Source organism: Phascolarctos cinereus, unplaced genomic scaffold (genome assembly GCF_003287225.1).
Source record: "Phascolarctos cinereus isolate Bilbo 61053 unplaced genomic scaffold, phaCin_HiC Scaffold_1;HRSCAF=81, whole genome shotgun sequence".
NCBI lineage: Eukaryota > Metazoa > Chordata > Mammalia > Diprotodontia > Phascolarctidae > Phascolarctos > Phascolarctos cinereus.
This window is the reverse complement of record NW_027555514.1, coordinates 259005916-259022301: the sequence shown is the minus strand read 5'-3', so window position 1 is coordinate 259022301 and position 16386 is coordinate 259005916.

Below are 16386 nucleotides of genomic sequence, written 5' to 3'. Positions count from 1 at the left end.
ACTGGAAAGGTAAAAATTGGCTGGGGTGTGAACTTTTTTAAAAGCTAAACAAAGAACTTTATTATGCTTGCTTGGAATGGTAATAGGGAGCCACTCTTCAGTAGGGGAGTGATGTAGTCAGATTTGTACTTTAAAAAAATATATATTACTTCGATGGCTAAATGGAGGAGCAATTGGAATAGAGAGAGACTTGAGGCAGGTAGACCCACCAGCAGACTATTGTAATGATCCAGATGTGAGGTGATGAGGGCTTGCACCAGGCTAGGAGCAGTGTCAGAGGAGAGAAGGGATTATATTAAAGAGATGCTAGGAAGGTGAAATCAACAGACCTTGGCAACGGGTTGGATATGGGTCCAGGGGGGAGGGGGGGAGGAGGTTGAGAAGATAGTGAAGAATCTTAGGTTGTAAGCCTGAAGAACTGGGAGGATGGTATTGCCCTCTACAGTAAAGTTAAGGTAAGAAATGGGGAAGGTTTAGGGAAAAAGATGATGAGTTAGTTCTCTCTTAGATATGTTGAGTTGAAGATGTCTACTGCACACCCAGTTCAAGATGTCTGAAAGGCAGCTGGAGATGCGAGATTGAAGGTCAGCATAGAGGTAGGTTTAAGCAGATAGGTAGATATAAGAATCATCAGCATAGAGACAGTAATTAAATCCATGGAAGTTGTTAAGATCACCAAGTGAAAAATGAAGTTTGAATTTTGTAATTTCTAAGGTTCCTTCCAGCTCTTTATATTTAAGGAATGATCAAGGTGGCAGTAATCTCCTTCTAGATCAGAAGACCCATTTTATCATCAAAGAAAGGAAGGAGGAGGAGGATGACTATGTCAACAGCTGCCCATTTATGGGCCTCCTTTGAATCGTTCCTGTCTTTCATCTCCCTATTCTTCCTTGCCGGGCAGACATAGAATCCGCTGCAAACCAAACGGCAATGCAACAGCCAGACTTTAATCAAACCAATATACACACTCTTTTACTGAGTTTAAACAGGCTTTGACTTCGCTACTGAGATATTAACTTAGCTTCACATTGAATTAAGCAAACACATGGACTGAATTACTTTCATAGAAATTTCTGGACACATATACACATTTGCACATGCGCACAACACTGAGAAATGCTCTTTTCCAACCTTTAAAAAATGTTATATACTCCAGCACATTAGAAATCGTTTGCTTTGATTTTATTAAGAGGGCAAAAGAAGGTATACTTTTAGCTTGTGCTCATGTCATTATTACAGGGAGAATCTTCTTGGCTTAGATAATGACTACTTCAAGTTTAGCTGTTGGGCTTTTTTTTTTTTTGCCGGATTGGTGGTAGGTGGGTGTGGTGGTGGTGGGGGAGGTTTATGCGAAAATTTTTATGAGCTAGGCTATTATGCAACTAAACAAGCAATAGAGGAATAAGGAGGGATAGAGATGAGGGCACTTTTATGCCTTCCACATAAAATTTACTTCTGACTACATTTTAAAGTGAAATTATATTAATGTTACTGCAAGCCATATGCTTATAAATTTCTTGTGGATCACAGCAAATGGTATTCAGATGCAACTGTTCACCACTGGGTGGTATATCATGGATATGTCTCTTTACTTGCAAATCTATTTCTTTTTGGCAATTATACCAGAAGAAATTTTTTTTCTCTGTTTTCTGTCTATCTCAGATGGCACCTTCACATCTAGAGGGTGTCCACGGAAGAGGGCCTCTAGAGTGCAGAGTGCAGACACTGTGATAAGCACTATGATGATGATGATGATGATGATGATAGCAGCTAATATTTATGTAGCACTATGTGTCAGCCATTGTGATAACCACTTTACACATATTACCTCATTTGATTCTCATAACAACCCTAGGAGGCAAGTGCCAATGTTATCTCCATTTTGTAGTTTAGAAAATTGAGGCTAACAAAAGTTTAATGACTTGCCTAGGGTCACACTACTTGGGACCCTTGTGTAATACTTGTGTAAACTTGTAAGTCAATTAGTCCTCATAATTCCTCATAAGTCATAATTTCCTCATCTAAAAATGAGGGGTCTGTTCTTAATGACCTTTCTTTTTAAATCTCTGATCATTGCAGTACCTGGCCAGTAGTCAAAGGGCACTCCCATTTTCATGGGAAGAGAAAACCAGAGAGGAAAAGTCATTCTCCTCATTTTTCTCAGAAATAAGGTGATGATTGTAAACCTTAATGGAGGTACAGCATCCTCCCATTCACTTATTTCCCAATACACTCCCCTACACACGTGTACTTTTTGTGCTATATCACATAAATTAAGTTTAATTAAAATGATTTTGTTTGGATAATTGAGAATTTCATAACCTCACCATGATGATGAGAAACGTTGCAAAACCCAGGCTGGGATATCTCAACACCCAGGATAAGTTGGGCTAACAGGGACGGCTCACATCATTACAGCACTTTAAGACTCACTTTCCTCATCCAAGTCCTGTGAGGTAGGTAATGCAAGTGTTTTTATGCCCATTTTGCAGATGAGGTCATCGAGGCCCAGTGTGTTGAAATGACTTGCCTGGGGGCAAGTTGAGGAAATATCTGAGTCAGGAGTTAAATCTCATCCTCCTGACTCTGAGGCCAGTATGCTGCCATTTTCTAGCCCTGCCTCTCCAAGGTTTCTAGTTTTACTGATGCCCTTTCTCCTTTATGTCAGGACTCATCTCACCTTAGTACTTTTTCAACCATATTTCTTGGCATATAAGTAGTCACTAAATGTTTGTTGATTGATTGATTGAGCAAAGGTCAACCAATTGATTGTAGACCTAGTCACAATAAAAGTCAATTTTCTCTTATTCCTTCACTGTAAAAAAAAAACCGTAACATTTACATAGCATATATATGCATGTATGTATATATACACACACATATGCACATGTACACATACATACATATCATATATATAGGTACATAGGTACATATACAGAATGTAAGTATATATAGAATATCTATGTATCTACACATATGTATATAGAAACATGCATATACACATATGCATGACTATACTATACATATATACGTGTATATGTATATACATATATGTACATAGGTATGTATACAGAATATTTATGTATAGAATATATGCATGTATGTATGTGCATATGTGTATGTAGATGCATACACACACGTCTATATTATGCATATGTGTCTATATACACATGTGTATTTGTGTCTATAGACACACATAGAGAGAGAAAAAGCCATAAAAAAGGACCCTAACTTTGGAGTCAGAAGATCTGGGTATAAATTCCATTTTCTAATATTTACTGTGTGACCTCTCCCTGGGCCTCAGTTTCCCCATCTGTAAAAGGAAGGGGTTGGAATTACTGACCTCTCTGGCCCCTTCCAGCTCTAGAGATGATTCTATGATGTCACAACATCCCAACAGTTTCACAACAGCCCGATGAAGGAAATATATTTTTATTATTATCATCATCATCATCATCATCATTATTATCATTATCATTATTATCATTATTATTCTGAATGTGAATGATTACTTATTTATTATATAGCCCCATTAATAATGGGGGATAGTAATTAAGCTGAGGAAGTTGAGGTCAAGGAAATTTAATTGCCCAGGCCAGGGGTAGGGAACCTGGAGCCTCCAGGCCACTTGTTGCCCTCTAAGTGCTCGGGTGTGGTTTTTCGACTGGGTCCAAGTTTTACAGAACAAATCCTTTCATTAAGGGGGTTTGTTCTGTGAAGTTTGGATTCAGTCAGAGGGCCGCACTTGAGGACCTAGAAGGCCACGTGTGGCCTCAAGGCCTCAGGTCCCCCACCCCTAGCCCAGGATCATACAATTGATAAGTGCATGAGGCACCCTTCAGAGCCAGGGCTTCCTAATACTAATCTCAGCTTTCTATCCTCCAAATCTTGCAGTTCTTCAAATGATTGGCTTCCATGCAAATAGGATGCCTTTTTTTTTTAAGCCAATGCCTGTAAACAACGAAAGCCATCACATGAAGCATTCAGATGCTGCTTCCTATCAGTCAAATACTGTTCTGATGAGTGGCCGTCTGCAAAATAACGGGCACATTAGAGGATGTGGTTGCATGATCGAGAAGAGGCCAATGAGATGAACTGACTTATGCACAGTTTCGAAAAACAAGCAAGCAAGTGCAAAGACTAAATCCCAGGCTTCTGTGTTGCATCCAGAGCTGCACTACCTCCCCCACTGCACATGTTGTAAGCTTTTGGTGGTCCATCTGTTACATGGTTTATTTTCCAGATTTGCAGGAGTTAGTACTTCTAGACCCAGTACCAGACTGAAATGTGAAGCTGAATATATAAATATATACGCAATGTAATATAGTTTGTATTTATAAATAAATATGTTATCAATATGAATGCATAAATGTATGTTTATCTAGAAATATGTGGTATGCATTATATAATGTACTTATAAAATATGTTATGTTTATATATGCGTATGTATGTATACATACATACACATATATACATATACAGACATAAATACATATACACATATACACACACACACACACACACATATTCCCCCACTCTTGGCTGTGGAGGGGAGGAAGACAAAGAACAGCAGTGAGAGAATGAAAAGCAGTTCTGAAGGTACGGCCCTCAGAGCCCTGACTCCAAGCCAGCTTTTTGCCCCAAGCCCAGGCAGCACCAGCAGTCCTGACAAGAGCAGCAGGGCCCAGGGCATTTGCAGGCTCAGTTGTGGGCTGCATGTGGGCACAGGCTGGCATTTGGAATCAGGCACATTCAGGCCATGATGTTCTCTCCCAGTTGATGCAGAGACCATAGATAATAATTATGTCAACAAGCCTCCAGAGAATCTTACCCCTGGTCCCCTATTAAAGTGGCAGAAGAAGAGGATCACGTCTCCAGCACGAAGGGAGTTGGTGGGAAAGTAGCTGGTAATGACTCCCACAAATGTTCCATCTGTATGAAGCTTCAGGGTTCCCAGGATCCTGTTCTCCCACATAGGTTCTTGTGCCTCCATGGAGTAGGGAGGGGATAGGGAGGAAATAGGAACAGAGACGGAAAGACAGACACAGAGAAAGAGAGAGAAACATGGAAATATAGAGACAGATAGGCATGGTTACAGACGAAAAGACAGAGGACAGAGAAAAACAGAGGTGACACAGAGACAGACAGAGATACAGGGACAGACAAAAATAGAGACAGAATCACAGAGGTAGAAAGAGGGAGGAAAGAAAAAGAACTGAGATAGAATCAGAAGGAAGACAGGGAAAGAAACAGAAACAATGAGAGACAGAGAAAGATAAAGGAAAGGAAACAGAAAAGAGGGAGGTGATGGAGAGGGAATGTGATGAAGAATTCCCTTATGTGATAGAGTATATGATGCCAAGAAAAAAACAGAGACTGGCTCTGTGCGTGTGTGTGTATGTGTGTGTGTGTGTGTGTGCATGTGTGTGTTCTAAGTAATCCTCATTAGGCTTTGAATGAGTGGTGCTGACCTAATCATGCTAGGATGTCATTCATGAAGAAAGAGCCCGCCTAGAGAGCTATGAAGAAGAATGATAATTTCCAAGCACTGACTTATTGTCAGTGGCAGCCACAGAATCAATCAAAAACCCTGATCAATTTTTGAACTGGGAACAGCTAGGTGGCTCGGTGACTAGAGCACTGAGCCTAGAGTCATGAAAACCTGAGTTCAAATCCAGCCTCAGACACTTCCTAGCTGTGTGACCTTGAGCAAGTCACTTAACCTCTGTCTGCCTCAATTTCTTAAACTGTAAAATGGGACTGATAACAGCACCTACCTCCCAGGGTTTTGGGGAGGGTCAAGTGAAATAATATTTATAAAGCCCTTGGCACAACGCCTGGCACATAATAGGTGCTATATACATGCCTATCCCTTTCCCTTAAGTGATTACTGTATTGTAGGCACTGGGCATACAAGGGTAAAAGTGGAACAGTCTCTGACTTAAAGGAGTTTAATGAGAGAAGACAACATATACTTACACGAAGTATATGCAAAATACATACCCAAACAAGTCCAAGGCAATGAGATGGGGAGGGGGTACTGGTAATTTGGAAGACAACCAGAAGGACTTCTGTTAGGAAAAAAATCTTCTGTTTCAGGAAGACTGAAAAAGAAATGTGTGTATCAGTTTCCACATTTCTTAGTGCGCAGTATTCACCCAGCTCTGCCTCTTCTCCTGTAATCCAGATCCTACTGGCTGATTCTAAGTCAAAGCTACAGGAAAAGAAAGAGGGGTCAATGAATGCAAGTGAGGTCATTGAGCCTTAGCTCAACCCCTTCATTCATTCATTCAAATGAAGTCACCGTTGGAGGTGAAATGATCTACTCAAGGTCACATAGGAAGTGAGTGACTGAGCCACGTTTGAACCAAGGTCCTCTGACTACGAATCCGGGTCTTTTTCAATGGTTCAGGAGGGTCTCCTAAGAGTCATTCACCTCGAAGGTCATCAGCTCTATGAAGACCCACCAGATCACTCCAACCACAAGTGAGCTCTTTCTCCTTTGTCATACTCATTTTTTATCCCAATCATTTGATGCTTCTCAATTCCTGTTTTCTATGATAGTATCTGCAGAATTTCAGAGATAGAAAGAGCCTCAGGCTCCACCCAGTCCAACCCCTACCCAAGTCTCTACACTATACAATTTCTGACCCCTTCTCATCTAGCCCTTGCTTGAAGGTATCTAGTGAATATGAATTTATTACTTGCCAAAGCTGCTCCTTCCACCTCTGCAGAGTTCTCATTGTCAGAAAGATATTTTTCCTTATATCATACTTATATCTACATCTTGTCAGTTTTCACTCCTCCACTCCTCATTTCTATTTCTTCCCTTGGGGTTATGCAGAACGATTGTATTTCTTCTTCCATATGACAGTCTTTCAAACACTGGAAAACAGTTGAGGATTCTCCAGGCTAAACATTCCCCATCTCCTTGAACCAATCCTCTAGTGATATGACCTCTTGGCCCTCCACCATCTTGGTTGTCATCCTTTGGACACTTTCTAACTTATCAATATCTTTCCTAAAATGCAGCCACTAGAATTGAACAGCATATTCCAAATGTCATCTAACCAGTGCAGAGCCAGTCAATCCAAAAGTATTTATTGTTTACTAAGTGCCTGATACTGGGCTAAGTAAAAAAATACACCCCCCTGTCTCTCAGGAGCTCAGTTTCTCATAGGTATGGAGGAATTAACATCTTCCTGGTCCTATTTTTATACATGGCTTATCTTGCCCTCTGGAGTTTAAACTCTTTAAAGATAGAACCTAAATCTCCAGCTCCTTTATATTCATTTGGTGCCTGGCACACAGTAGGTATTTAATAAATGTTTATTGATTGATTTACCCAAAGCACCTATCACAATACTTTGCACATGTTCACTGTTCAGTAAATATCTGTGGAATGAATGAATGACATTGGAGAAGCTTTACGCAGTGAGGGAACATGTTCCATAAACCTAGGAGTCCCCACACTGCTGGTGGCTGGTGGAATCATTTGCAAGTATCATGAAGAGCTACAGACAATGCAGCTAAGTTGGAAGAGATCTCAGAAGACATTTAGTCTAACTCATACCTGACCCAGAATCCTCTCTACAATAAACCTGTACTCATAACCCATCATCAATGGGAAATCTTATTATCCTGTAAGATTGAATCAGCCTTGGTATTCATGTCTTATCACTACCCTCTGCTCCTCAAATTGGACCCTCTGACTAGAGGGCTGAGCTGCCATATAAGGAAGGGGATCAGCACAGCCTTCTCCCCGTTTCCCACCAGTTACACTGTTTTGGCACTTCTTTGGATTTTCCTGTCGTGACCCCATGCTGAGGAGTTTCTCCCCCTCCATTTTCCCTTCCCTTTTCATCTTCCTTTTCTATGTTGCCTTCCCCATTAGATTGCAAACTCTTGAAGTCAAGGACTCATCTTTCTTTTTATTCATATTTACATCCCCAGCACTTTACACAGCATCTGGCACATAGCAGGCACTTAGTAAACATTTAATGACTATTATTGTTGATACCTGAAAGGTATCATCCAGTTTTTGTTAGGTCTCTAGTGAGAAAAACTCCTCCCCAGTGACAGCTCATTCCACTTTGAGACAGTATGAGTTGTTAGCAACTTTTTATTTCCTCTTTCCATCAAGCCTACATCTACCTTTCTCCCAGTTCTACCCACTGTTCTGACTTCTGCTCTCTGGAGCCAAACAGAACATGTTTAACTTGTAAACCTTTGTAATAAGAAGCACCGACATTCATCTTTTTATTTAATAATAATAATAATTGGCCTTTATTACAGTGCTTTCAGGTTTACAAAGTGTTTGATATATATTATTTACAATCTTGGGATTTACAAGATTCTTTATATGGCAGCTCTGCCCTCTAGTCAGAGGGTCCAATTGGGATTTATTTACAAATAAAGAAACTGAGGCAGAAAAGAGTTAAGTGATTTGCCCATACTGGCTCAGATACTTACTACTCATACGACCCTGAGCTAGTCACCTAATCTCTCTAAGCTTGCATTTCATCATCTGTAAAGTCAAAGGGTTGGGTTGTGTGACATCTAATGTTAGGGGAAGCTAGGTGTCTCAATAAATAGAGTTTGGGACTCATAGTCAAGAAGACCTGAGTTTGAATTCTGCTTCAGTATCTGTGACAACCTGTGCAGCTTGCTTACCCTCTCTAGGAGTCAATTTCCCCATCTTTAAAATTAGGATAATAATAGTGCCTGCCTCACAATTAGGGTAAACCATCCATGAACTCAGGAGTCCCCACAATGTTGGTATATCTTGGTATGGCTGACAGGATCAATCACAGAGGTAATTAACAACTATGGGAAAGGCAGCTAAGTCTACTGAGCAGCAAAGAGTGGGTCTTAATGATTTGCCTCTCCCTGCTACTTCATAGAATTATATAATCTCAAAATTATGATGATCACAGATTATGTATAAAATGTTTTGTAAACCTTAATGTACTACATAAATATTAGCTCTCAGTACTAGTCCAAGGTTCCTCTCAGCTCTAAATCTATGTTCTTGTGAGGTAGTGTCTAAGGAGGAATTTAAACTGAGGCCATCTTGACTCTAAACCTAGTATATCAGTCTTCCTTTCACCCATTTACTTTTACTAGTCTCTCCCTATAATAATAATCTACTCATTTCCTTCTCGTTCATTTCCACCTGGTTGAATCCCCACACCTATTTCAAAGTCTGATTCTTGTCTGTACCACTCACTTGAAACTTACCAAAAAGTATCTTGTATCAGAAAAAGTACCTTTTCATGGGTATATGCAAAGGATGACCAGAAAACAAGATGTACTGGTCATGTCACAAAAGAAAAAGATAATCTAGGGATAGCCCATTAGTATCCATACAATATCAGGAGATCTAGCAAAAGGCCAAGAAGGCCACTGCCATGTTGCATGGAACTCCTTGGGGAGGATTATGAGGAAGATATGAATAAGAGTTTCAGGAAATGAGAAGAAAAAGCATGGAGGGGTTATGATCTGTCACAACGGCAGGAGTGTCTAGTTGGATGAGATCACACATCCATCCAAGTGTCAAAGCATCATATCCTTCCCCCTAGACTCTTAAGCTCTTAGAAGGCAAGGAACTCATGATATTGTTATATTCCCCCACAGCACCCACCATCATAATTTTGTTGTTATTTAGTCATTTCAGTCATGTATGACTCTTTATGACCTCATTTGGGGTTTTCTTGGCAAAGATACTAGAGTGGTTTGTAATTTCCTTCTCCAACTCATTTTGATAGACTGAGACAAAGTTTAAGCGACTTGCCCAGGGTCACACAACTTATAAGTGTCTGAGGCTGGATTTGAACTTAGGTCTTCCTGACTCCAGGCCCAGTGTTCTATCTACTGAACCATCTAGCTGCCCCTTTACCCATAATTAATTTAATATGCTTTATTTTTTCTTCAATTACATGTTAAAACAATTTTAACATTTTTTGAGTTCCGAATTCTATCTGTCCCTCCCTTCCTCCTTTCCCTCTTTACTCCCTGAGACAGTAAGCAACCACATATGCAATCATGTAAAACATCTCCATATTAGTGATTTTGTACAAGAAGACTCCTACAAAAAAAAAGAATGAAAGGAAGAAAGTGAAAAGTAGTATGCTTCAGTCTGTATTCAAACAGTATCAGTTCTTTCTTTGGAGGTGGATAGTATGCTTTATCATGAGTCCTTTGGGATTGTCTTGGATCATTGTATTGCTAGGAATAATTAAATTATTCACAATTCTTCATTGTACAGTATTGTTGTCATTATGTACAATATTCTCCTGGTTCTGTTCACTTCACTTTGCACCAGTTCATGTAAGCCTATCCAGGTTTTTCTGAAATCATCCCGCTTGTCATTTCTTATAGCACAATAATATTTCACCATAATCACAGCTTGTTCAGCCATTCCCCAAATTATAGGCATCCCTTTGATTTCCAATTCTTAACTACCACGAAAAGAACTATTATAAATATGTTTGTACAAATATGTCATTTTCCCTTTTGTTATGTGTTTGGGATGTAGACCTAGATTGCCAGATCCAAGGATATTCAAAATTTTATAGCCCTTTCGGAATTTACTCATAATTAATAATCAATTAATAATGATTGGTTAAACTTTTGAAATCCCAGGTTTAAAAAAAACGCCATCTCTCATTTACCCAAACCACTAGAGACAATCTCTGCCCATAGAATGTAGGATTTCAGGGTTAGAAAGAACTTTGATCCAACCCCCTGATTTTGCAGAGGAGGAAAGTGAGGCCCAGAGTGGTTAATTGGCTTGCTTAACATCACACAGGGGAGTAAGCAACACATCTGGTATTTGAACTCTGGTTCTCAGGGACTCCAAGGTCAGTGTTCTTTCCTCTTTACCACAAACATTTCTTGGTCTGGCTTTAGGACAGGTCTTCTTGCAAAAGCAAAACAAAAGAAAAAAGCTACAACAATCCTTTTTATGGAACAAATAAGAGCAGTGATTAATACACGGGTGTTTATTTATGTCATTGTCAGAACTTAGAGTTATTTATTCAGCAAATATTTATTAAGCAGTGATTTGGGAAGGGTTATGCTAGGCATTGTGTGTATAACAAAGATGAATAAGGGTCATACCAGTGCAAATGACTTCCCATAACCTTAGGCTGTCAAGTGGTCAATTACAAAGTCTTATGAGCCAGCCTAGAATGGGATCTTCAAGAAGAGTTGCCCAAGCTAGAAAGTTATGCTATTAACGTTTCTCTGTGGACTGACTCACCAGTCACCTTAGCATACAGACAAATGGAAATCCTTGGAGATGGCCCCTTTCCCATGCCACCAGCCTGGATGTAGTCAATGCCCTGTGTACACCCCAGCTCTAAGCAGAACACAGACATGAATCAATCTTTGGAACTGCCAGTCAATAGGTACATAATGTATTTATTAGTTTTAAGGAGGAAAGTGAGGTAAGGAATAAGTATTTATATAGCACCTGCTATGTGACAGGCACTGTGCTAAATGCTTTGATTTTCACAACAACCCTATTGTAATCTGAGGTCAAATTTGAACTCAGATCTTCCTAATTCTGCCCAATCAATTTATCCACTGCACCACCTAGCTGTCTCAGATCCTAAGCAGCTCAAAGGTCTTATGAAATTGGCCTGAGTGATGTGCAAACACCCAAATAACAAGCCCTGGGGGCAGCTGGGTTGAGAGGTGGCCTCAGCCTTAGAAACTTTCATCTCACAGACAGTGTGGAGGTCTGACCACTGAGTAGGAGAAGATTTAAGGACCTTCCACTGTTGAGAGATGCCACGTACAGCTGTGCTGACCAGACACATCCCAGTCTGTGGCTATGGGGGGAAGAAGCCAGCACATCCTCAGTCAGCGAAGTACCCAGGGGCCAGGACCCTGTTGGCTGAGGGCACTTGCAAAAGACCAGAGTCCCTGCTTTTAGTTCGGGGCAGAGAAGACAGCTGTAGTTTTCAGCCACTGGAGGGACCACAGGGAGCAAGCTCATTTTGCTGAACAATGTGGCTGGAGGCCCTAGCTGTGGTTTAGGAGTGAAGAGGAGAACCCAAGGATGATCCTCAGAAAATAATAGTAAGAGGGACCTGAGGTTTAGGGTATCAATCCCCATATTTTGGGACTACAACTTGATTACACTAATAGCTGCTAAAAACAATACAAATAAATAAATTAAGTAAATGAAGGAGAAAGAACCCAACCATACACAGTTACTATGGGGATAGGGAAGATCCGGGATCACATTCACAGGAAGATAATGACGCTAAAAAGGCCACTCTTTTTTCAGTGAGAAATGTCCAATGGTCCCAAGCATAAAATGAGTTCTCAGAAGAATTTAAAAAGGACTTTTAAAATCAAATACGAGAAATCAAGGAAAAATTAGGGAAAAGATAAGAGCAATCCAAGAAAATGAAAACAATGATAAAAAGAAAGTCGACCAACTAGAAATAGAGAATCAAAAACTTAAGGAAGAAAATAATTTCTTGAAAACTAGAACAGGATAGGGGGAAGCTAATGATGTTCTAAGACACCAGGAAATCATAAAACAAAAATCAAAAAATGAAAAAGTAGGAGCTAAAGTGAAACATCTCATCAGAAAAAAACAAACGATATGGAGAAGAGATAGAGGAGAAATAATATAAGAATAGTCGGAGTATTTGAAATTACAATAAAAAGAATCTTGATACAATAGTACAAGAAATTAGCAAGGATAATTGCCCTGAAGTTCTAGAACAAGAAGGCAAAGTAGAAATAGAAAAAAAAAAATCCACCAATCATCACCTGAAAGAGATGTCAGGAGGAAAACTCAGAGGAATATCATAAGCAAGTTTCAAAGTTCCCACGTTAAGGAGAAAATTTTAAAAGCAACAAGAAAAAAAGACAATTTAAATATCATAGACCTACAATAAGGGTTACGCAAGACATAGCAGCCACTACATTGAGGGACCACAGGTCTTAGAATACTAGATTCCATAGAGCAAAAGAGCTGGGGTTACAAGCAAGGGTAACTTAGCTAACAAAGTTATGTATAATTCCAATTTTTTTTTAAATGGACATTTAACAGACTCAGAGACTTTCAGGTTTTTGTGACGAAACCCCAGAACTTCAGGGAAAATTTGGCATATAACATCCCAGAGAAATATAAGGTAAATATTAAAGGCCAATTATAAGAGACTTAATAAGGTCAAGTTCTTTACTTCATAAATGTGAAAGTATTAGCAGTACTATTATGATTGTCATCATTATTTGGGTAGTTTGAAAGAAAGGCATTGGCTGAGCTGAGTACAATGGGGTGATTCTAAAAAAAAAGTAAAACTGTGTAGGGAGAGATAAAATGAAGTACTTATCTCATACAAATGAGGCATAAAAATAAAAACTGATACCAAAGAAGCTAGTAGGTGGGAGGGTGGGTAGTGCTGGAACCTTGCTCTCATTGGGAATGGGTTAAAGAGGGAACAACATATATACATATATACATATACACATATACACATATATGAATATAAAAGTCCTCTAAACTCAGAAAGAAATAAAAGGGCAAGTAAATAGGGTAGAAGGAGAGGATGAGGGGAGGGACTCTTAGAGAGATGGGTAGGTTAAGGAATAAGAGGGCAAGGCAGCAGGTAGAAGTAAAGCAGAGGAGTGAGGAGGGATATGGTAAATTGGGTGAGAAGGACAGTGAGGAAATTTAGGAAGAAAGAAAATAGACAACAAGTAATTGTAGCTTAGAATGTGAATGGGATGAATTTACCCATAAAATAGAAACAGACAGCAGATTAAAAATTTGAATTCAACAATACGTCACTTTCAGGAAACATTATAAAAATAAGAGTTACACACAAATATAAAATAAAGGGCAAGAGTAAATTTGGCATATAAAAAAGCAGGGATAGTAATCATGACCTGAGACAAAATTAAAGTTAAAATTGATTTAAACAAAAGTGAAAAATAGAGAAACTACATTATGTCAGCAATATTATTCAATAATGTTTTAAGATAATTTAAACTACTTAGTATAAAATACCTGAGAGTGCACCTGACAAAACACTTTTATACAAATAAACTCAGATCTAAATAATTGAAGTAATATTCATTATTCATCTGTAGGTAAATTCAATATAATTTTTAAAATGAAAATTTTACCTAACTAAAGTACTTATTCAATGTTATCCCAGTTAAATTATTTTTAAAAAAAAAAATTATTTTACTGAGAAAAAATAATTAAAAATTCATTTGGAAGAACAAAAGATCAGGAATGTCAAAGAAACCAGGGGACAAATATATAAAGGAAGTAGATTCAATAGTATCAGACCTTAAACTATAAGTGAAAGCACTGTTGAAGTGTAAAAAGGATAATTTCAATTATTTTAAATTAAAATTTTCTTGTATAAATAAAACCAATGTAGCTGAGAATAGAAGGAATGCAGAAAATTGGGGGGGGGGGGAACTTCCATAGACAATCTCTCAGATAGGATCGATTGGGTTGGAATACAGCCATGATGTAGGAAATGATGAGCTAGTTAATTTAGAAAAACATGGAGAGATTTGTACTTCTGAAAGAAAATACTATCCACCTTCAGAAAAACAGAGGATAGGAGGAAATAAGCATAGTACAGTCTTATATTTATGTGTATGAGTGTATATGAGCATATATGTGTATGTTTATAGATATCTATGTGTATGTATGTATATAAATACATATATAAATATACACATATATAAAATATACATAAATAAATACATGTATAATATATACATGCATAATATACACATATTTTATACATACACACATATCTCCACACTTAATTGTAGCATTCTTTAGGGTGGTTGTGGGGAGGGAGGGGAAAAAATAAAGTAAAAGGTGTACAGCAGAGAACAAAAGAAAATCAACAAAGAAGCAAAGAAAAGCTGGGCAGCTTTGAAAACAATGTGTAGTATTTATTAGATAGGTTTTCTTGAAATGGAAATATATTGCTTTATATTGAATCCTCTCTTATGGTCTGCTGTGAAGAAGAAGAAGAAGAAGAAGAAGAAGAAGAAGAAGAAGAAGAAGAAGAAGAAGAAGAAGAAGAAGAAGAAGAAGAAGAAGAAGAGGGAGGAGGAGGAGGAGAAGAAAGAAGAAGAAGAAGAAGAAGAAGAAGAAGAAGAAGAAGAAGAAGAAGAAGAAGAAGAAGCAGCTCCTTAAGGGCAGACATTAATTTTTTTTTCTTTCCTTGTATTATCATTCCTACTATGTGCAAAACAGTAAGGGCTTAATCATTACTTTTTTGAATAACTGATTGATGAGCTAAGTGTTCCTTCTTTTATCATTGTTGTATTGATTCTATACATTGGCTTCCTGGTTCTGCTTACTTTATTATATATCAGTTCATGTTAGTCTCCCAAAGCTTTCTGTATTCATCACATTCATTGTTGCTTAAATTGTGCAGGTTTTATGAGACTCACTTTAGAAATAAGGAAATTGAAGCTTTGGAATTTTAGGAAACTTTCCAGAGGTTGAAGGACTAGTGTTAGAGAAGGGATTAAGCCTCAGAGTTCTCCTAACTCTGAGTCCAGCTGTAAAAACCACACAGATCATAGCCCAAACTCCTGATGCCCCCTTTCTCTCTGTTACAAAAAGTGGGTATCCTGTACCCAAGGGAACAGGGGGCTAAGAAAGTATCCCAAGTGTTCCTCAGTTGCTTTTTTTTTTTGCCTTCTTGACTTGAATTGGAGTTCTTTATTCCAGTTACACATGGTTATGGACTTCCTGTATTAATTACCAATTCATGAATCAAGAAGAATTTATTAATAATAATGATGATCATTATCATTATCTACATCATTTATAAAGTATTTTAAGGTCTGCAAAGCACTTCACAAATATCTCATTTTATCCTCACAACAATCCTAAGAGGTAAACGCTGTTATTATAACCATTTTACTGATAAGTAAACTAAGAGAGACAGAAATTAAGTGATCTACCCAGGGTCACGTGGCCAGTAAGTGTTTGAGGCTAGATCTGAACTCAGGTCTTCCTGATTTCCAGCCCATTGCCCTACTTAGCTACCTACTTTGTAAGGGGATACTGAGCGTCCAAAAAAAAAAATTGGAAGAATCCCACCCTGATGAAGCTTACATTACATCAGAGGAGACAACACGTCAGTAAATAAGCAGTAGCTATTATATCCATGGTTTCATTGGTATGGAGTGTCTAACTCTCAATCAAGTCAAGTCACTGCCTTCTTTGTAACATGTAGTCTTAGAAAGCTGCCTGGTGAGGGCAGCTAGGTGGCACAGTGGATACAACACTGGCCTTGAAGTCAGGAGGACCTGAGTTCAAATTTGGCCTCAAATCAAACACTTGACACTTACTAGCTGTGTGAAGCTGGGCAG